This window comes from Petaurus breviceps, unplaced genomic scaffold, assembly GCF_028583685.1.
Source record: "Petaurus breviceps papuanus isolate PSGF00001 unplaced genomic scaffold, PetGlider_PUasm1.0 140, whole genome shotgun sequence".
Lineage (NCBI taxonomy): Eukaryota > Metazoa > Chordata > Mammalia > Diprotodontia > Petauridae > Petaurus > Petaurus breviceps.
Window position 1 is genome coordinate 21,996,851 of NW_027185698.1, and position 23,174 is coordinate 22,020,024.

The window sequence follows — 23,174 nt, forward strand, 5'->3', positions numbered from 1 at the left end:
TCTCTCTCTCTCTCTCTCTCTCTCTCTCTCTCTCTCTCTCTCTCTCTCTCTCTCTCTCTCTCTCTCTCTGTCTCTCTCTCTCTCTCTCTCTCTCTCCTCTCTCCTGCTCTCTCTTCCTACATTTCTGTCTCCCTCCCACTCCTCCTTTCTTGAAAGAAAGAAGTATTTCACTGTGAAAATAAAATCTTATGCATATATTGAGTAGGTAGGAAGAGGTTCCTATCAGAATGTCCATAAGAGGGAGTAATCAACTATGAATGGAAAGTACAAAGGCTTCAAAAATTTATGTGCTAGCCTTGCCACAACTTCCGTGGATGGACAAGATTCAACATCCAGAATGAACTTCAACCAATCTATAGCTCATCTCTCATCTCCAGTCTATCCTACATTCTGTTGCTACAGTAATTTTCCTGTAGTTCAGATCTGACCAAGTGACTCCCTACCCCATCAATTCCAATATCTTCTATGGCCTTTAGGATAGGAAAAGAAAGCCCTCCGTTTTTGCTTTCAGAGCATTTTAAACTTGAATTCAACTTATCTTTCCAGCTTCATTCTAAATTACTTTCCCTTCTGCACACTGGGATCCAGCCAAAATGGCCTTTTCTGTTCCTGGCACATGATACCTTGTCCCTCTACTACCTTTAAGATGTAACTCAAGCATGGTCTTCTGAATGAAACCTTTTGTTTCTTGTCCTCCCCTCCCAAATGCAGTGTCCTCTCTTCCTAATTAGCTTTTACTTAGCTACCTTGTATTTATTTGCATCTATTAGCTTTATATTTATACTATACACATACATATATGCACATGAATTATATATAAATGATGTATGTGTATACACATTTGTATATACATATACATACACACATACATAAAGTGTAAACTTAGATAGTTATAGATATACTTGTATCCCCCATTAAATTGAAAATACCTTGTGAGTAGGAATTATTTCATTCTTTGCACTTCTATCTCCAGTACCTGCCACAGTGCTTGGCACATAGTAGGTTCTTAATAAATGCTAGTTAATTGATTAAATAATACCTAATAGTTTACCTTTCCTTAGCAGTTCATATTTCTAAGGTATCCATTACTTAAATCTATTTTGATAAATACTTGATTTTTTTAATGGCTTGATAAAACAACAACAACATTATAGCATATTTAGAGTGAAAACATTGACATTGCATTTACTGGGACAATCACAACAGAAAGGCCAATTATGTCTACATTGTTTTCTCATTCTATAGTAATCCTTCACACCTATGATTTCTAGTCAGTCTTCCAGTCAATGAATTGCCAAAACATGCCTCTCACTTTTATGAATTAATTTTTAAACATTATTCTATTATTTCCTCCATTTTTTATTGCCAGACTCAGTCCCAAGATCTGAAGTATTCTGTTTCCATTTCCTGTTCCTTATAAACCTTTGTGAGGCCATATAGAAGAAAGAGGCCATATAAAAGCAACCTTGTATTATTACGTTGTTCCCATTTACAATCATGTTTCACCATATATTAGTTTTCTGAATCCTTCTTATAGTATAATGAACAAAATTACTTTCAAAGAGGAAAACTTCTGCCCTGTGACTTTTCAAAAGAGATCACATTTACACTACAATTGCCTGATAATTGCTTTAATGCCTAAGGACATCTAACATATGTCCTATTTAGAGACACCCATATGGTGATGCTGTCTGCATCCTTGCTCTTGTGGCCGCACCACCACAAACAACAGAACACTCTTCAGAATGATTGTCCTTACACACATGATGGTGTATCACACAGGGGATGAGAGGTAACAGCCTAGCACGGTTTTCATCACCAAGCATTTTTGACTGTGGCACTTATAACTTGGAACAGCTAGATGAAGTTTTCACAGTAAGTTCTCTGGCCATGGATGAAACCAACATGGTTTTCTCTTTACTGTGGAATTTCAAACTAATCTATGTCATGTTCCCCACACTTTTTTCTCCTCTTTTATTGATTTTCCCTCAGCCAGGTCAACGTCATAAGATGTCAGCAAACACAATGGCATAATCTGTTAGATGCTGATTTGCCATAAGACTGGTTTTCTGAGTTTTAAGTTCACCTATGGTAAACAAGATGTAAAGAAGCTGAGGAGAAACTACAGACGTACCTTATTTAGGAAATACTGGTAATCCTGAAAAATTTTGCACACATTTCATTTAAGACGAATCATATTTTAAGAGCTTTGGGGATACTTGTTAGTTTGAAAAAGTTCTTTTCTAGGGTGAATACTCCTTTTCTAGATCAAAACAAATGATTAGGGGGCGGCCAGGTAGCACAGAGAGTTAGAGCACCGCTCCAGTGTCAGGATTGACCTGGAGATCGAATCCCGGGCTCAGACACTTAGCACCCACCCAGAAACACCTGGCCGTGTAACCTTGAGCAAGTTACTTAACTCCAATTGCTTAGGGGCGGCCAGGTGGCTCAGCAAGTAAGAGCACCGGCTCCAGTGTTGGGACGACCTGGAGATCGAATCCCGGGCTCAGACACTCAGCACCACATCCAGAAATAACTGGCCGTGTAACCTTGAGCAAGTTACTTAACCCCGATTGCTAACAAATGACTTTGTGCAAATGTGTACAATCCTGGACTATCATATATTTCCTTTGCTTTAAACAAGGCAAGATTATACTTCTTTGTCTACAAGGAGGGATTGTATTTCTTATAGCTATTTTATGTCATGTTATCTTGACTATACCCAGCCTTCTTATATTAGATTCTGAGAGGTCTTATTCATTCCTTTAATCTATCTTTTTACTGATTTATTATAAATTTAATATTAAACAGTGATATAATCAAACTTGCTTTTGAACTATTTGCTTTTATACAAATTCATTTCAGTGCACAAAGTAAATCTTTTCAGTCTATTTCTGATTTTCAACAATATCCTTTGTGCATTTCTTCTCGTTTCATTTTCATTTTATATGACTATAGTTGAGAGGTAACAATGGGTAGTGTGTAGAGTGCTGACTTCAGTGATAGGATAACCTGCATTCAAAACCTGCCCCTGACACATACTGGATTTTTACCTTAGGGAAATGATTTAACCCCTCAGTGCTCTGCAGCTCTCTAAGATTTACCATTGCAGAGAAACTGCCAAATTGCATAGGTAGAGAAAGTTGCCCATAACAATGAAATTCCAGGTCCATTCTGCTGTCCCCATGATGATAGCTAGTGTCTGCTTTATTCTCCTTCTGCTTTTCTTGCTTTGAAATACTTCATGAAGGTCTTTTCAGCCTTCCTTGTATTCCTCATACTTGATGGACTTGAAAACACTGTGGTATTCCATTAGATCAGTGTACGCTGATTTATTTAATGCTGTCTTTATTGCTGGTGATTCTAGTTTTATTTTGTTAAGTTATCAAAAGACTGCTATGAAAATCTTTGAACAGATGAATTTTTTTAGGGGTGAGGGATTATTTGTTTTGGTAACATCTTCCTTTTATATTGTCAATTGTGAACTTTTTGAGTAAAAGAATATAGTTATTTTTGTCACTTTATTAAGAACTACAAGTTTGCTCAAAAATAAACAAAAAAAAAACCCATCCATTTGTGGTTTCAACAGTAATGAATGAACACAGTCATTTGACTCCACAATACTGCCAGCTCTGCATTGCTCCCATTTAATTATGTTTTACAACTGTGTGGATCCAAGGGGGTAACTCAAAGTTGTCCTTTTTTTTCCAAGAAATTATATGCAACCCCCCCCTTTTTGGGAAAGTATCCACAAAATGCAATGGGATATTAGTACAGCAAAATAAATTGTGAATAGGAAGGATTCAGAGAAATATTGGGAGGAACTGAATGAACTGATCCAAATCTATTTAAGCAGATCCAGAAGAAAAAAAAGACAAATTATAATAATGTAAATGAAAACAACCCTATAAAGTAGTTGAACTCTGGTTAATTTCAGTTACCAACTAATAACTAGTTATGACAACTAATAATGAAACACACCTCAGTCCTCTCAAAAGAGAGGTGAAGGGGAGGCTAGGAGGTACAGTGAATAGAGCACCAGCCCTGGAATCAGGAGAACCTGAGTTTGTTCTGAGTTTAAGTGAGACACTTAACTTAAAACCTGAGTTTAAGTGAGACACTTAACACACAAAAAACTAGCTATGTGACCTTGGGCAAGTCACTTAACCCCAATTGCCCTACCTTCCCCCCTCCAAAAAAAGAGGCAAAAAAAAGAGGTGAAAAACTATGTATATGGGGATTTATATATATACATACATACATACATATTCAGATAGCTTCTTTGTGTCTGTCCGTTTAGCTGAAGTGTTTTTTTTTAATAAAGGAATAATAATAATAGCTACCATTTACATTAATACTTGAAATTTTGTAAAGCATTTGCAAATATTATCCCATTTTATGCTTATAAAAGCCCTGAGAGATAGGTGCTATTCCTATCCCTATTTTACAGATGAAGAAACTGAAGTTAGACAGAAGTTAAATAACTTGCCCAGGCTCACTTAGCTAGTAACTGTCTGAGATCTGCTTAGAACTTGGATCTAGCATCTTGAATTATTACATACTTTAAAAAGACCAGTCTCTACATAATAGAGATTTATGCTTTGGTTTCATATACAACCTCCTCCTCCTCCTTTTCTTATTCCTATATGTGCATGTTTGTGCTTATTGGGGCTTTCAAATTCATAAAAATGAGAAAAAAACTAAAATGTTTGATTGATACCTTTAAAAAGACCCTCACTCCTTAATTGTATCTTCTCCCAATATCACTTCCCTACCTTACTACAAAGCACAGTTAAGCAAAACAAGCCAATACATTAGCCACATACATCATTATATATATTCATTTCCCACATATAGTCAAACACTTTGATACTGGAAAGAGAGAGGTATGTTTCACCATCTTCTGCAGTCTAGATAGGTCTGGATGTTAATCATGATTCATGTGATCATCGATTTAGACCTGGACCTCAGAGATCATGTAGACTAACACCTTTATTTTTACAGATGAGGAAACTGAGGCCCAGAGAAGTTAATAGGTTTGCCCAAGGTCACACAGGCAGGAAGTAGTAGAGATGGAATTTGAACTTGAGCTCAAGTCTATCAATTCTTCTGATGCAAAGTAATTTACTCTTCTTTTTCTTTGCCATATATATTGTTGTTATCCTTGTTCTCTTATGTCTTCTTGCTTTGTACTACATTGGTTCATTTGATTCTTGATTTTCTCTGAATTATTGATATTCATATGTACAATAATAATATTCTATCCCATACTGTTTGTTCAGATAATCCTCAACTGGTTGTATCAACCCAATTTTTTTTCCATTTTTTCCTACCACAAAAAGTGGTGATATAAATTGATTTTTGTGTAAATGGGGCTTTTCCCTCTTTCTTTGTTTTTTTGCAGTATATGCCCAGGGGTGGCATCAGTGGGTCAGAGGTTATGTACAGTTTAGTGACTTTTTTCTAGTACAATTACAAACTGTTTTCCAATGTAGTTGGATGAATTCACAATTCTGTTGACAGTGTTTTATTAGAAAACCCAGAAAATTCAAGAAACAATCTGATGCATTAACCTCAACGTTAACATCAGGAAGGATTAGGTGGTTTGTTTTGAAGTGTCACAGGGGAAAAATAGGAAGAGCAAATCTTTTGGCTAAAATTTTAAAAGTAAGGAAATAATTGCTTTCTCAGAGATCTCATGATGTGTCACTGCATATGTGTGTATGTGCACTACATTCAGAATAGAAGAATCCGGCCTGTTTTAAGTTCAGCAAAACATCTTGAATGTCTTTTCAAATGTTTCAAAATCTCCAAATGTGTTTTGCCAATCACTGTTTCTTAATTTTATAACTCAAGTGTATGTCAAGGGAAATTTAATCCGTATGTTTCTGATTCTTTTACATTCAACTCATCCAAGTGTTCCATGAGAAACATTTCATGTCTAAGAGTCCTTAGAAGCTATTTTTCTACAGACATATTTAAGTTTATTCAAAAAATCAAGAACAGTTTTCTCAGAATTTAGTGAAGTTAAAATTCTACAAGTCTTAAATGACGTTAAAACTGTTCATATTGTCATCACCATCAATGGTACCTAATAATAACATGAACTACTTGTGATACCAAAAGAACTCCTACTTCTCTGGCATTGGAAATTTGTGGAACAATCTAGTCCCTGTATTTTTTGGTATCCACTGTCTTACATGTACCCAATGTCTTACAAATAATTCAAATTAATCATCAAATAATCAAGAAGCACAAGTTGCCCACTATGTGTCAGGCCCTGTGCTAAGCACCAAGCATGTAAAGAAAGGGAAAACAAAAATAGTCCTTGCTTTCAAGGGACTCACAGTCTAATGAGGGAGATAACATACAAACAGCTATGTAAAGAAATAATGATCTCTACAACCAACTTAAATATAAGAAAATTAGTCAGAAGTCTCTATGGTATAATTTAAGAGACATCAGAAAAGTCCCTTGAGGCAAAGATATCCCCTCCACCGATGCTGCTGATCTGCCACTAGAAAGTCATTCCTTCAGATGAAGCATACATTCCCCTTAAAAATGCAAATACCTAGGGGTGGCTAGGTGGCTCAGTGAATAGAGCACCAACCCTGGAGTCAGGAGGACCTGAGTTCAAATCCGGCCTCAGATGCTTAACACAAAACTAGCCGTATGACCTTGGCAAGTCACTTAGCCCCAACTGCCCTCCAAAAAGCAAAAAAAAAAAAAAAATGCTAATACCCCTCAGTAAGGTAACATATTAATTTACTGAAACCATAGTGTAAACTAGTTTATCAGCTTCAAATCCTTCCCAACACTATGCTATGATAGAATGCTTAATGTCTAGGGATAGGGAAGGACAGATTTAAGGCCAAAAGGGAGAAGGTAGCTGAAGAAAGGAGAATTTGGAAGATGTCAAAGAGGAGCTTCTTTTACTTCAAATTTCTGCATAGGGCTTCATGCCTTCTACAGTAATGGGGAGTCATTTGACAGGTTAAGTTTTTGTTGTTGTTGTTGTTCGTAAAGCTTTCCCTTGAGATATTTTCCCTAAATCGAGTAGATATTATTTACAATTTCTGAACACATTTTTCTTAGCCAGCCAAAATATTATGCATCTAGGGCAAAAAGTTTAGAAACACTTATTCTATATTTCAAATATTTTTTTCTTTATTTCAAACAATCGTCTTCATGAAAAAAAGCTATTTTTTTATATGGGGAAGGAAAAATAAAACAACTCTTTATAATATCAATATGTTGATTATATCATGGAATTCAATTAAATTTTAGATATAAAATGAAACAGCAACAATCACTATTATAGTCCTTACCTGTTTAGAAAATGCTTTTCTCAGAATAATACTATGAAGTAGACAGTACAAATATGATTAGTCTTATAGGTAGCAGGGTGGTTCAGTGGATAGAGCACTGGGCCTGGCGTTAGGAAGACCTGAGTTCAAATCTGGTCTCAGACACTTAGCTGTGCGACCCTAGGCAAGTCGCTTAACCCTGTTTACCTCAATTTGCTCATCTGTCAAATGAGCTGGAGAAGGGAACTTTGCCAAGAAAACCCCAAATGGGGTGATGAAGAGTTGGACATGACTGAAAAACAACTAACCAACAATAAAAAACAAGGAAACAGGCCCAGAAAGATTTGTATATTTCTTCCAGAGCTTCAATGTTCGGTTTTAATTCCAAATTATTTTATGAGATTTAATTTTTTTTCCAATTACATGTAAAAAATATTTTAACATTCTTTTTTAGAGCTTTAATTAATCTTTTTTATTCATTTTAGTTTTCAACATTCATTTCCACAAGATTTTGAGTTATAAATCTTCTCCTCGTTTCTCCCCTGTCCCCACCCCAACATAGTGAGGCTACTGAATACCCCTTCCCCAAATCTGCTCTCTTTTATTTCCTCCCCCACACCCTCCCTAACTTTCTAGTGGGGCAAGATGGATTTCTATACCCCAGTGCCTGTGTATCTTATTTCCCAGTTGCATGTAAAAAAAACAATCTTTTTTTAACGTTTATTTTTAAAACATTGATATCCAAGTTCCTTCCCTTCTTCCCTCCTCACCCACCCCCACTGGGAAGATAAGTAATTCTATATAGGTTGTACATGTGTCGTTATGGAAAACATTTCCATAGTAATTATATTGGGGAAGACTAACTATATTTCCCTCTATCCTATCCCACTCCCCCACTTACTCTATTTTCTACTTTGATCCTGTCCTTTTCAAAAGTGTTTTCTTCTAACTATCCTCTCCCCAAATCTGCTGTCCCTTCTATCATCCACCCCTCTTATCCCCTTCCCCTACTTTCTTGTAGGGTTAGATACCCAAATGAGTGTGTATGTTATTCCCTCCTTAAGGCAAATTCAATGAGAGTGATGTTGACCCATTCCCTTTCACCTCCCTGCTCTTCTCCTCCATTGTAACAGTTTTCTCTTGCCTCTTTTATATGAGATAATTTACTCTATTCTGTCTCTCCCTTTCTCCTTCTCCCAATATATTCCTCTCTCACCTCTTAATTTTATTTTTTAGATGTCATCCCTTCATATTCAACTGATCATGTGCCCTCTGTCTATGTATACATGTACACATATAAACACACACACTCATATATATACAAAAACATACATCGTCCTATGCATACATATATTTTCCCTTCAACTAGCCTCATACTGAGAAAAGTCTCATGAGTTACAATTATTGTTTTTCCATGTAGGAATGTATATAGTTCAACTTTAATAAGTTCCTTATGATTTCTTTTTCCTATTTGCCTTCTCAAGCTTCTCTTGCTTCTTGTATTTGAAAGTCAAATTTTCTGTTCAGCTCTGTTTTTTTTTTCATCAAGAATACTTGAAAGTCCTCTATTTCATTGAAAGCCATATTTTCCCCTGAAACATTACACTCAGTTTTGCTGGGTAGGTGATTCTTGGTTTTAATCCTAGTTCCTTTGACCTCCAGAATATCATATTCCAAGCCCTTTGATCCTTTAATATAGAAGCTGCTAGATCTTGTGTTATCCTGATTATGTTTCCATAATACTCAAATTGTTTCTTTTTTTTCCTGGCTGCTTGTAATATTTTCTCCTTGACCTGGGAACTCTGGAATTTGTCTATGATATTCCTAAGAGTTTTCTTTTTGGGATCTTTTTCAAGAGGCAATTGGTGTATTCCTTTAATTTCTTTGCCCTCTGGTTCTAGAATATCAGGACAGTTTTCCTTGAGAATTTCTTGAAGGATGATTTTTAGATTTTGTTTTTGATCACGGCTTTCAGGTAGTCTAATAATTTTTAAGTTATCTCTCCTGGATCTATTTTCCAGGTAAGTGGTTTTTCCAATGAGATATTTCACATTGCCTTCTATTTTTTCATTTGTTTATATCTGTTTTATAGTGTATTGATTTCTCATAAAGTCATTAGCTTCCATTTGCTCCAATCTATAATTTTTCCTTTTTTTTGGCTTTTTTTTTGGGGGGGAAGGCAGGGCAATTGTGGTTAAGTGACTTGCCCAAGGTCACATGGCTAGTAAGTGTGTCAAGTGTCTGAGGTTGGATTTGAACTCAGGTTTTTCTGACTCCAGGGCTGGTGCTCTATTCACTACACCACTTAGCTGCCCCCACTCCAATCTAATTTTTGAAGGAATTATTCTCTTTAAAACTCTTTAGTGAGTTTTTGAAATTCCTTTTACAACTGGCCAATTTGGCTTTTTAAAGTATTCTTATCCTCATTTGCTTTTTGGGCCTCTTTTGCCATTTGAGTTGCTCTTTTTTTTAAGGTGTTATCTTCTTCAATATTTTTTGGGTTTCCTTTAGCAGGCAATTGACTCACTTTTCATGATTTTCTTTCATCATTCTCATTTCATTTCCCAATTTTTCTTCTACTTCTCTTACTTGATTTTCAAAATCCTTCTTGATCTCCTCCATGGCCTGTAATCAGTTCATGTTTTTTAGAAGCTTTTGATGGAGGAGTTTTGACTTTATTGTCTTCTTCTGCTTCCATGTTTTGATCCTTTTTGTCCCCCCAAAAAGATTCCATGGTCTAATTGTGTTTCCTCTTCTTGCTCATCTTGTCAGCCAAATTACTTGACTTTTGAGCTCTTTGCCATGGTAGAACTCTGCTTCCAGAGTGGAGAGATCTGTGTCCCAAAATTGTTGGGGTTTTCACAGTTGTCAGAGCTATGAGGAGGGCTCCCTCTCTACAGCCCCCAAAGCTCTGGCCCACTGACTTTCCTCACCCCAGGACCCCCCACCAAAGACTGCAACCCAGATCTAAGCAGGTCAAAGCAAGAACAATTACCCTCTGAATGGTTGCTTGATCCCCCTATGATCTGCAGGCCAGGAGCTCAGGAGGCAGCCACTGGGAATCAGCTGCAGCCACTGTGCTGCCTCCATCTCTTATCCCAGGGGGAGGGGCCAGACCATGCTCTTCTATCACTGGTTCCAACAGAGTTCCCCACTGACCTTTTACTTTCTCTTTGGCCTTTATAAGTTGAAAAGTCTGGAAACTGCCACAGCTACCAGTGATTCACTCTCCTGAATTCTGTGCCAGCCAGTCTGGGACGCTGGTTGGGGCCACCCTGGGTCTGGGCCCACATGGCTCATGTGGGACTGTGCTTGATTCCCAGCGTAGTGCAATAGACCCTTCCTTTTGGTCTGCCCGGCTGCCTTCAGCAGGAGATTTGTTTGTCACTTTGTGGATTCTGTATCTCTAAAATTTGTTTAGAGTCATATTTTTCAGGTATTGGAGCTGGTTATTGTGGGAGCTTCAGCAAGTTTCTGCTTTTACTCTGCCATCTTGGCTCAGCCTTAATGTTCTTTTAAAAATGTTTTTGTGTTCCGAATTGTTACCCTCCTTCCCCTCCACTATCATTGAGAAGGCAAGAAATTTGATATAGGTTATACATGCTAAGGCATTCGTGCAAAACTTATTTCCATATTAGTCATATTTTGAAAGAAAATAGAATAATAAAACAAAACAAGAAAAATGAAAAAAGTTAAAGAAGAGTATGCTTCAATCTACATTCAGACTCCATCAATTCTTTCTCTGGAAATAAATACTATTTTCATTATGTCTTTCAATAATCCCAAATTCTTAAGATGAAAATGTGAGGTACCATACATAAAAATAGATAATGAGGGCACCTAGGTGGTGCAGTGGATTGAACACTAACCTTGGAGTCAGGAGGACCTGAGTTCAAATGCAATCTAAGACACTTACTAGCTGTGTGACCCTGGCTATGTCTCCTAACCCCAGTTGCCTAAAAATAAAAGAAGTATTGGTTAGAAAAAAGATTGATAATGGCTAAGTGGAGCATGTCTTTTTTTTTGCTTTTTGTTGGGCAATTGGGGTTAAGTGACTTGCCCAAGATCACACGACTAGTTTTTCTGTTAAGTGTCTGAGGCTGGATTTGAACTCAGGTCCTCCTGACTCCAGGGCCAGTGCTCTATTCACTGTGCCACCTACCCACCCCTGGAGCATGTCTTAAAGGTGATTAAGAGGGTCTGAGAAGATTGAACAGGAGGACTGCTTAAAACAATGGAAACTATATATTTTAGAGAAACAATGATTAGTACATATTATAATGTCTTCTCCTTTTCAATTGTCTTCTCATATGTCTTATATATGCCTGGATAGTTAAATGTTTTTCCCCTCCTGCCTATTAACATGTGTGATCCTTTAGGGAAGGGAATGATTTTTTCCTTTCTTTGTAATCCAAAGTATTAGAATAGAACTTATAAATCCTGACTGACTCTAAGAAAAGGTAACATTACAAATATGGAGTTACCTCCATATTTGTCATGTGTATTCAATCCTTGTTTATCCATCATGTAGAGGATCATAGATTCAATGCTAGATGGAGCCTCCTAGGCCCTCTAGTCATCAGATCAAAAGAGACAGACTCAAGGGACCTCAGAGGCCATCTCATCCAACTCTTCATTTCACTGATGGAGAAATTTTTGCCTAAGGTCACAGAGTAGTAAATTGCAGAGCTGAGATTTGCACCCTGGTCCTTTGATCTCCATTCTCCTATACTTCCCCTGAACTTTGCCCACTAGAATAATAATTAATATTGTTTTTCAATTGAGTAATTTTCCTTCTAGCAGCCTGCCATTGGAGTATTTCTCCCCTGTTATACTTGTCACTTCAGCAGATGTTGGACAGCAGAAAACTCAAACTAGTAATTTTTAAGCAGTGGCTTATGATCTGGGAGATGGGGCATGGAGTTTTTATCAGAAGTCTTTGAATTCATATGAAAACTTGGTATTATCATTTTAATTTCTGTTTACCTCTGACAAAATATGCAGTGTGACTCATTATAGCAAATAAACAAATGTACCTTCTGGAAATTGAATAAACAATATGTCTTGCATGTAGACATGTATACATTATGATTTCTTTAATGTATCTAGATATTGTTTTGAATACTAAAACACAATTTGTTTAAATGCATTAACGAATTCATAGTATTTCCTGAATCAACATCTAACTAATGGTATAACTACTATGCTATAGTAGACTTCAGATTTTTTTTTAATGTTAATATAGAGTTCTCTTATTTGAGAAGGCCTGGAGTCACAGACCTTGTTGATCTTAGAACTCTTTTCCATCTCCAAACCCTATGATTATATATATATATATATATATGTATATATATATATATATATACATATATATAATGTATATCTATAGAGAAACATATCTAAATTTTATTGTGGCCTTCTAGGGGGTATGGGGGAAGGAAAAAAAGAACAAAATAAAAATTACACAGCAGAGAACAAAAGAAAATTCACAAGGAAGCAAAGATGGACAATTCTTAACATGAGTATTGTTTATTATAGGCTTTCTTGAAATGAAAATTGTTTTTGTTACATATTTTGAAACCTCTCTTATATTCTATGCACATGGCACAGTTTTATTTCTTTCTAACTTTGTATTTAAGTTCCTATATTTAAATTTATGATATGTTTTTGTTTCTCCATTTGTGTTCTGGTGTTTGAGTCTAAAATAAAATTTTTGGGAAAAAAACCCTATGATTATTTGCTGCTGTGAATTATATAAACAAAATGAACAGAAACAAGAGATTATTCTATATAGTAACAGAAATATTGTTTTAAGAACAACTTTGAGCAATTAAGTAATTTTGACTGTTACAAACACCCAATTAACTACAAAGGATGTATGAAGGAAGGTGCTATCTGCATCTAGAGAAAGAACTGATAAATGGAAGTATGTATAGAATGGTTTTATACACACACACGTATATAAATACAAATAAATTATTGGTATTATATAATGGTAGCCATCTTGAGGGGGAAGAATAAAGAGAAATTTAAAGATAACTTTATTATATATGTAAAAGGATTAGCTAGTTGTACAGAATAGATTTGCAGTTTCAGGGGGCAATTTTCTTTTCTTTTTATTCTACTATGTTGTGGAAATGCTTGTTTTATTATATAAATTAAAAATAAAATAAATTTTAAAAACCCTACAATCTTATGTGGATCCAACATGTCCAGTTGATACTGAATTTTGATCTTGAGCTAGAGTATGGTTTATAGTCTATCACATTAACCTCTGAAGAATTCCCTTGATTACTGACCTGTCTACCGGTTGGTAGTGAGCTGTGGAATATGATGATTTGAACATTACTCAGCAACTCATTACTGTACTGTTCCAAATGTAAGCTGCGCCACCAAAATGACATTTCTTTGAAAAAAGAAAAAAAAGATTGGGGTGGCTAGGTGGTGCAGTGAGTAGAGCTCCGGCCCTGGAGTCAGGAGGACCTGAATTCAAATCCGGCTTCAGACACTTAACACAAAAACTAGCTGTGTGATCTTGGGTAAGGCACTTAACCAAAAAGCAAAAAAAGAAAAAAGAAAAAAAAAGATCTGTATTGAAAAATAACATCCATAATGATGATTAATTATTAATTAATCAATAATAATATATCTTTGTATATTTAGCGCTTTAAAGTTTACAAAGATTTTTACTCACACTAACCATTTGTGCAAGTTATACAAAAGTTATTGTTACCTTTTTAGAGCTGAGGAAACTGAGAAACAGAGAGGTTGTCATTATAGGCTAGATTCAGGTTTAATACAAAGCAGATTCAGAAAAAAAATGTGGCCTAGACTCAGAACAAGACCATATGTACAATAGTTTTAACAACACCGGTTATTTAATTCCTATCGATAAAAGCAGTGAGGTGCTACAGTAGGTAGGGCACTGGGCTTGGAATTAGGAAGACTCATCTTCCTGAGTTCAAATCTGGCCTCAGACATTAGCTGTGTGACGCTGGACAAGTCCCTTTGTCCTATTTGCCTACTTTCCTCATATGTAAAATGAGCTGGAGAAAGAAATGGCAAATTACTCCAGTATCTCTGCCAAGAAAACCCCAAACACGGTCATGAAGAATTGGTCACAACTGAAAAACAAATCACAAAGTTTACTAAAGCATGGAGGATTTGCTTTCTCTATCGGTTTGGAGAGTGCTCACGCCAGAAGAAATCAGGCATTTTTGAAAGAATTAAAGAAGAATGCAATAAAGAATCATACTAAAATGCTGATGATTCAAATCCTTCTTTTCTCTCCTATGTTCTAGGCCAATATCTGTAAGATAAAACTAAATTAGTTTGGATTGATAGTTGTTCTTTGGCAGGCTATATTGTTCATATCCTAGTTACAGCTCCTTACTAAACTTTGACAAATTCCCTCCCCCAACCACCCAGTTTTGAAAGGAAGATTTATTTAACAAATTTCATTTAGCACAATATACCTAAAAGGGGATTACAGTGCAATCAAAGATTTAAATCTATACCTCAAAAATTAATGCAAATACCAAGATCAAAATCCTAAAGTATCCATATTGAATCTCAAAATTGTCCCCATTAACTATTTTTTTTAAAAAAAGCTTTAACTGTGGGTGCCTTACAGCATAGTAAGTAAAATAAACTAGAACAAATATACTGAATATTTCACTTTTGAATTGCAGACATAGCTCCCATATTTGTTTTACAAGAAGCATGTCTCCTAACATGCATCTCAGTGTTCCAAGTAATGTGGTATAAAAGCAACATCTAATATAATTGAAACTGCTTTAACCTAAATATGCTCACTACTTAAGTATATTCCTACAATATAACTACCTTGAGAAAAAACTGAAATTGTTTAACAGTTAAAAGTCTACTCAGCTTGATTATTACATCCTAGATGAATGTTTTTTTCCTGTGTTCAAAAATACCAAACTTGAAGTTTTTAAGAAAAATCTTAATTTCATTTAGAGTAAGCATAAATCATAAGCTTGCATTACAAAACTGTTAAAGTTTGCTTTTGTTTTTTTTAATTCTTAAAAAAATAAGGTTTACCGAGAGTCAGTAGTTTGGATTATATTCCCCATCCATCACTCATACTGGACATGCCAGACATCTCTTCCATCCTGTTTATTCCCATAGATGCACTGCTTCTGTTACTGTAGTAGCTGCTGCTTATTGCTCTTTGGTTCCCTGTGCAATATTTGATTGAAAATCACTGGAGTTTTCCTGTAAAACTTCGTCATATCTGCTCATGCTGCTTTGACCTCTGTAGTCTCTTTATAATCCCCACTCAATTGCTGGTTAAGTGGACCACTGTAACTGGATTGGTTTGACAAACTCATGCCTCCTAGCATTTGGCTCCCTGTAAGCACCACCTCTTGCTCTTAAAAAAAATTCAAGAGTTTTACACATCTGTGCTGCACATTTGCTTCGTCTTTTGACGTGGCTGCCACAGCATCTCTGTGAGTAGCAAATTCAATATCTGCTTCTCCAGTCACTCTGCCATCAGGTCCAATTTTAATGTGTACTCAGAGTTGAGTGGTGAGAAAAAAATTGTAAATATAATTTTCAGAGCTCTGTAAGGGATTTATCTTATGTGTATTCAATGTCCTGTTGTACTCTGGAAAGTGGACCCACCATCTACATAGGTATGATCACACATTCCTAAAAAAATAGTCATTGAGGTCTCTTCCAAATCTATCTGACCCAAAACCATATCCATCATGGTGTCCATTGTAGTCATCATAGCCTCCATACCCTCCACCAAAGGGTGTTATGGCTACTGCATAGACATTAGCTTTTGAGAATGATCATGAGTATGAACTTCTGCCCCGCTGTTCTTCAAAATGTATTTCATTGTACCTGGGCCCTATTCTCTCCTTGTGTTTCTTTAGAGCCTTTTCAACTATTTCTTATGAAGCAAACTGCATGAAGGCCTCTCCTGTACTACCCTGCTGATAGTTCTCTGACAAAGTTATCCCATTTGACATGATTTTCAACCCTGAAAAAAAAATGAATGATTTCTTCCTTGCTACAATCAAATGGGAGTCCCTAAGGTGCACAAAGCCATCATTGGCAGTGTCAAGACTATTTGGACCAATATTTTTCATTACCCAATAGACTTCATCTTTTTTTTACTTAAGTTCTTCAACATACCTGTGTCCCATGTTTTTTTCTGTCGTTTTTTTGACTGCGAATTTGACTTTATCTTCTGATTCAAGTTCTACAAACACTTTTCTACTTGGTCAGCATTCTTGGATATAGATGAAATATATCAGAAAACCTGGTGCCCCATTCTGAATTTTGCATTCAAAGGAAAAGTATTATACTTCATTGGTAGAGCAGGATCAGGGCAAACCCTGGACCTTGACCATGCAGCCTTTTCTCCCTTCAGTGCTCAGTATCATTTTGGTAGCTCAATACTTGAATTTTTGGAATGGCTATAAAAATCAATGGCAGATGCATTTTTAAAAATAATTGGCATTCTAGTAATTTTTGGTTCTCAAAACCCACTTTCGATAGGAAAAGAAGCAATATATTTCTAAGAAATCGATGAAAGATAATAAGTGAATTGCTATAGTGATCTGATTGATCATTTAAGGGGCTAACATGATTCTTATATGAGTCACTTTTTCAAGTTGAGCCCAGGAATTTCATGGTCATCTTTAGAATGAAACAGCTTGGGAGAAGCTTCATTTTCACAAAGTGTTTTTTTTTTCTCTTCCTGATGAAAACTGTGATGACTGTTTATTACAGCAAGCACAAGAGGAGTAGTTGCTTCATGGATATTGATGTAATGACTTAAAGTTATCATATACCATAAGGAGCTTTGGGGTTTATTAAGAGACTTCTTTATTACCTGCATCTTGGATGGGTTTTTGACTGGATTGTTTGTTAGGATTTTCATTTTCATTTTTGTTTACATCCTCCATTTGGCATTGCCTTCCAGTTTTTGCTTAAATTCAAGTTAAGGCCCCCAACACACAAAGCATTCTTCTTTATTCTGTACATTTCCATTGTAATAACCTTCATCTCAGGGAGAATCTCTGTGGGATTCTGGGAAACAGCAGAGCTAGCCAGGCCTGGGGTGAAGAGAATCAAAGAGCCCCTTTTTGAGCAAATGTTTTGAGAATAGGAATTTGAGATAAAGGACATCAAAGAGTGATAGGTTCGGAAAATAGCTTTTGCTGTTCCAATAATAATAACACATTTCTATGGCCCTTTAAGGTCTACAAAGCACTTTGCAGAGGCTGTCTCTTTGAATAAAAGCATAAATGACATTAAAAAATCAAATTTGAATATAACACAAAGCTGGGAAGGAGAGCCAACATATTAACTGACACTCAGGATCTAAAAAGATCTTGTTAGGCTAGAAAAATGAGCTCAATCTAATAAAAATGAAACTTAATAGAGTTAAATGTAAAACTAACACTTGGGTTCAATAAATTTAATTCACAAGTAGAAATTAGGTGAGGTATGGTTAGATAGCTGCTAATCTGAAAAAAAGGATCTGGGTAGGGTTAGTGGACTGCAAGTTCAATATAAGTCATCAACTTGATATTGAAGCCCAAAAAGTTAATTACATCTTAGTCTGTATTGAGAACTAAGGGAAAAAAAACATTTATTAAATGCCTATTATGTACTAGGGACTGTGATAAATACTTTACAAATATTATCTCATAGGATCCATGCAATAACCTTGGGAGGTAGGTACAATTATTACCATCATTTTATTGGTTAGGAAACTGAGGCAGAGATCATTAAGTGACTTGCCCAGGGATACACAGGCAGTTTAAGTGTCTGAGGCTATATTTGAATTCGTTTTCCCCTTGATTCAAGGTCCAGTGATTCATTTACTGTGCCTTCTAGGATTAATGAAGTTATAGTTCTGCTGGACTCTGAGATGGTTGGAAAACATTTAAAGCACTGAAATCTGTTGTGTCAGCAGTCAAGAAGGGCAATGATTAGGTGATGATTGTACAGAGAAGGATGACAAAAGGTGAAGAAAGAAGTTGAGTCTAGGCTGTAGAAGGGTCAGTTGAAGAGACTGAAGAGAAGACTCAAGCTTGACAGGATAGCTGTTTTTTTTTGTTTGTTTGTTTTTTGCTTCTTTTTTTTTGGAGAGCAATTGGGGTTAAGTGACTTGCCCAAGGTAAGTGTTGAGTGTCCGAGGTTGGATTTGGACTCAAGTCCTCCTGACTTCAGGACCAGTACTCTATTCACTGTACCACCTAGTCACCCCAGGATATCTGTTTTGTAAGTATTTGGAGGTCTGTTAAGTAGAAGAGGGATTATTTCATTCACAGAGTAGAAATTGCAGGGAGTCATTTGCACTTGATGCCATGGAAACTTTTTAACAGGAAGAGTGACTAATAAGTTAAATGGGCTGAGTCAGGATGTACTAGATGAATCCTTGTTGTGGGTCTTCAAGTAAAGACTGTCAGACATGTTATAGTGAGTCTTTTTTTTTCTTTTTTTGGACATGGATTAGAGTAAATCATCCTTAAAATCCCTCCCACCTCTAAATTTCTGTTATTCTATGATTTTGTGTTCTTCCCAACATCTCTGAGAGGTAGGCTGTGGAAGTGCTATTGTCCCCATTTTGCAGTGGAGAAAACTGACACTAAAGACATGAAGTGACCTGTTCTTGATCATTGAGCTAATAAGTGAAAAAGTCAGAATTCAAAGCAACTCCCCTGAGCCTAAATCTAGTATACCTTGTGTGGTGTCATGCTTTCAACTCATCATTCTGTATAGGACCCTGCCAATGTCATCTCAGAGTCAGTTATTCATTGGCTTTGGGGATTAAAGAAAAAGGGCAATAGACAGTCCCATCTCTTTTTTTCTGCATTTTTCAAATGCTTTATTAACTTCTGATTTACATCATTCATTTCCACCAGATTTTGAGTTACAAATTTTCTCCCATTTTTCCCCTACCCACTGCCACAAAATAGCAGTCCCACAGTCCCCTCCTCCAATCTGCTCTCTCCCATAATTTCTCCCATACCCCTTTTGACTTTTCCAATAGGGCATGGTGACTTTTCCAATATGCTCTATGCCCCAGCCTGTATACCTTATTTCCCAATTACATGTAAAATAGTATTAATAATAGTATATATTTAAACATTTGATTTTAAAACTTTGAATTCCAGATTCATTCCCTTCCTTGCTTGTCACCCACTCTTACTGGGAACATAAGCAGTTCAGTATGAGTTGTACATGTGTAGCTAAAGAAAAACCATAATACAGTAGATATATTGTAAAAGACTATGTTTCCTTCCTTCCTATCCCACCTCCCACTTGTGATATTCTCTACTTTGATCCCATACCTTTACAAAAGTGGGTGCTTCCAAGTTCTCTTCCTCCCAGCCTGCCCTGTCTTCCATCATCCCTCCTCTCATCCCCTTCCCCCCTACTCTCCTGAAGGGTGAGATACCCTATTTAGTGTGTATTTCATTCCCTCCTCAAGCCAAATTCAATGAGAATAAGGTTGACACATTCCCTTTTGCCTTCCTATTCTTCCCCTCCATTGTAACCATTTTCCCTTGCCTCTTCTATATAAGATAGTTTACCCCATTCTGTCTCTCCCCATCTCCTCTCATTATATTCCTCTCTCACCTCTTAATTTAACCTTTAAGTATCATCCCTTCCTATTAAATTTGTCCTGTGCTCTCTATCTATATATATCTGTAAACATATATACACACATTAACATATGTATTCATATGCCCATATACCCTCATATATAGACATATATATATATGTATGTATATATTTGTATATACATACATACACATACATATATATTTCTTTTTTTTTTAAAGCAATAAGGGTTAAGTAACTTGCTCAAGGTAACACGGCCAGTTATTTCTGGGTGTGGTGCTAAGTATCTGACCCTGGATTTGATCCCCAGGTCATCCCGACACTGGAACTGGTTCTCTTACTCCCTGAGCCACCCGGCTACCCCTAAGCAATTGGGGTTAAGTAACTTGATCAAGGTTACATGGCCAGGTGTTTCTGGGTGGGTGCGAAGTGTCTGGGCCTGGATTACATCCCCAGGGCATCCCGACACTGGAGCCAGTGCTCTTAATCGCTGTGCTACCTGGCCGCCCCTATATATAGTTCTATTCCCTTCAACTATTTTCATACCAAGAAAAGATTTTTCAGTCACAATTATTGTTTTTCCATGTAGGAATGTTAATAGTTTAACTTTGATAAGTTCCTTATGATTTCTGTTCCCTGTTTACCTTCTCATGCTTCTCTTGCTTTTTATATCTGAATGTCAAATTTTCTGTGCAACTCTGGTTTTTTCATCAAGAATGTCGAAAGTCCTCTATTCCACTGAATGACCATATTTTCCCCTGAAGCATGATACTCAGTTTTGCTGGATAGGTGATTCTTGGTTTTAATCCCAGCTCCTTTGACCTCCAGAATATCATATTCCAAACAATTGGATCCCTCAGTGTAGAAGCTGCCAGATCCTGGGTTATCCTGATTGTGTTTCCACAATATTCAAATTGTTTCTTCCTGGCTGCTTGTAATATTCTCTCCTTAATCTGGGAATTCTGGAACCTGGCTATAATATTCCTGGAAGTTTTCTTTTTGGGATCTTTTTCAGGAAGGAGGTGATCGGTGAATTCTTTCAACCGCTATTTTGCCTTCTGGTTCTAAAACATCAGGGAAGTTTTCTTTGAGAACTTCCTGGAGGATGATTTCTAGGTTCTTACTGTGATCATGGCTTTCAGGTAGTCCAATAATTTTTAAATTATCTATCCTGGATCTATTTTCCAGGTCAGTGGTTTTTCCCATGAGATATTTCACATTGCCTTCTATTCTTTCATTTGTTTGGATCTGTTTAACAGCATCTTGATTTCTCATAAAGTCATAGCTTCCATTTGCTCCAATCTAATTCTGAAGCAATTATTCTCCTCATTGAGCTTTTGAGATTCTTTTTCCATCTGGCAAATTCGACTTTTTAAGGCATTCTTCTCCTCATTGCCTTTTTGAGCACCTTTTGCCAATCGAGTTAGTCTATTTTTAAAGCATGATTTTCCTCAGTCAGGCTGTTAACTCTCCTTTTGTAATTTTCTTGCATTGTTCTCATTTGTCTTTCCAATTTTTCCTCCACTTCTCTTATCTGCTTCTTAAGGTCCTCTGTGGCCTGTAACCAGCTCATATTTTCCTTTGAAGCTTTTGGTGCAGGAGTTCTGACTTCTCTGTCTTCCTCCTGTTCCATGCTTTGCTCATTTTTGTCCCCAAAATAGGAGTCTAATGTTGGAATCTTCTGTCTGCTTTGTTTCCTTTGCCTGGTCATGTCACCCCTCAGTCAATTGACCCCTGGACTTTTTGCCACAGTAGGACTCTGCCTCCAGACATGGGAGCTTTCATCCCAAATGCTGGGGTTTTCTCAGCTGGTGGAGGTATTAGTTGGGTGCTCTGTCTGAGGCCTCCACATGCTCTGGCAAGCTGGACACACACCCCAGGACCTCCACCCTAGACTGAAATCCAGATCCAAGCAGGTTAAAGCAAGAGGGATTTCCCTTCAGACTTGGTCCCCCTACACTCTGCAGCCCAGGAGCTGAATCTGCCTCAGCAGCTTCTCGCCCCAGGGCAAAAGCCGAGGCACTTCCACTTACTGGGTCCCAAAGGCCAGACTGCACTGACCTCTCACTTTGTCCTTAGTATCTATGTGTTGACAATTCTGGAAATGGCCACAGCTGCTGCTGATCTGGAGTCCCTCCAGCTGGCTGCTGGTCAGACCTGCCCTGGGGCTAAAACCTCTGGCTATGTGGGCCTGAGCCTAGCTCCCAGAGTGCTGGGTTGGCCACTTGCTGCCAGCCTGCCTAGATGTCCTCAGTGGGAGGTTAGGTTCTCTGTATCATTTTGTGGGTTCTGCAGCTCCAAAGTTTGTTCAGAGTCCCCTTTTTACATTGATTGGGCAAGGTGGAAGCTGGAGCTGCTCAGAGGTCCTGCTTCTACTCTGCCATCTTGACTCCACCCTTGACAGTCCCTTCTCTTAAGGAGCTCATATAGTGAGGGAGGATACATGCCAACTATTATGGACACAAACACATATATCTATGTATGTATCTATCTATCATCTATCTATGTATCTATGTATCTATCTACTATCTATCATCTACATGATAAATTCAAAATAATCAACAGAGAGAAGATATGAGTATTAAGGAGGCTTGGGAAATACTTTCTATAGAAGTTAGGATTTTAGCTGGGGCTTGAAGGGAGCCAAGAAGTTGAGAGGTAGGGATGAAGAGGAAGATTATTCCAGGTATTGTGGACAGGCAGAGAAAAGATCTAGAGGCAGGAAATATACCTTCTTTTCCTTGTAATAGCAACAATATCAGTGTCACTGGGTCTCAGACTATGTGGGGAAGGGGTTATAAGGAATAAAAAAGATGAGAAAAATAAGGAAGAGCCAGGTTATGAAGGGCTTTGAAGGCAAAACAGAGGATTTTATATTTGATCCTAGAGGTAGGAGAGAGTCAGTGGAGTTGGTGATATGGTTAGATTTGCACTTTAGGAAGAGTATTTTGGGAGAAGGGCTGAGATGGCATATTAAAAAAAAAAGAGGTAGGAACTGTCCTGTCCTAAGGTCTCCCAAATTCCCCTCCAAACAACTTTAAATGCCTCCTAAAAATGAATTCTAGAGCAGCAGAACCAACAAAAGAATGGAGTGAAAAGTTTTACAGCCCAAGATCACTTAGAAGGTTGTCAGGAAGAGTCTGTCACACTAGAATGAGAGTGGAGCACAGTCTAGCACAGGAAGTAACAGCACAGGCTAGACCTCAGGAAATCAGCAGCAGGACTTTGAGGGTGGGGTGACTGAATCAGTTG

At 37.1% G+C, this 23,174-nt stretch overlaps 1 pseudogene; it reads right to left on the reverse strand.

Annotated features, from left to right (window-relative positions):
• Positions 1-16,726, reverse strand: part of LOC138150448 (heterogeneous nuclear ribonucleoprotein H-like) — a 30,238-nt pseudogene extending 13,512 nt beyond the window's left edge.
• Between the last annotated feature and the right edge of the window lie 6,448 nt (positions 16,727-23,174).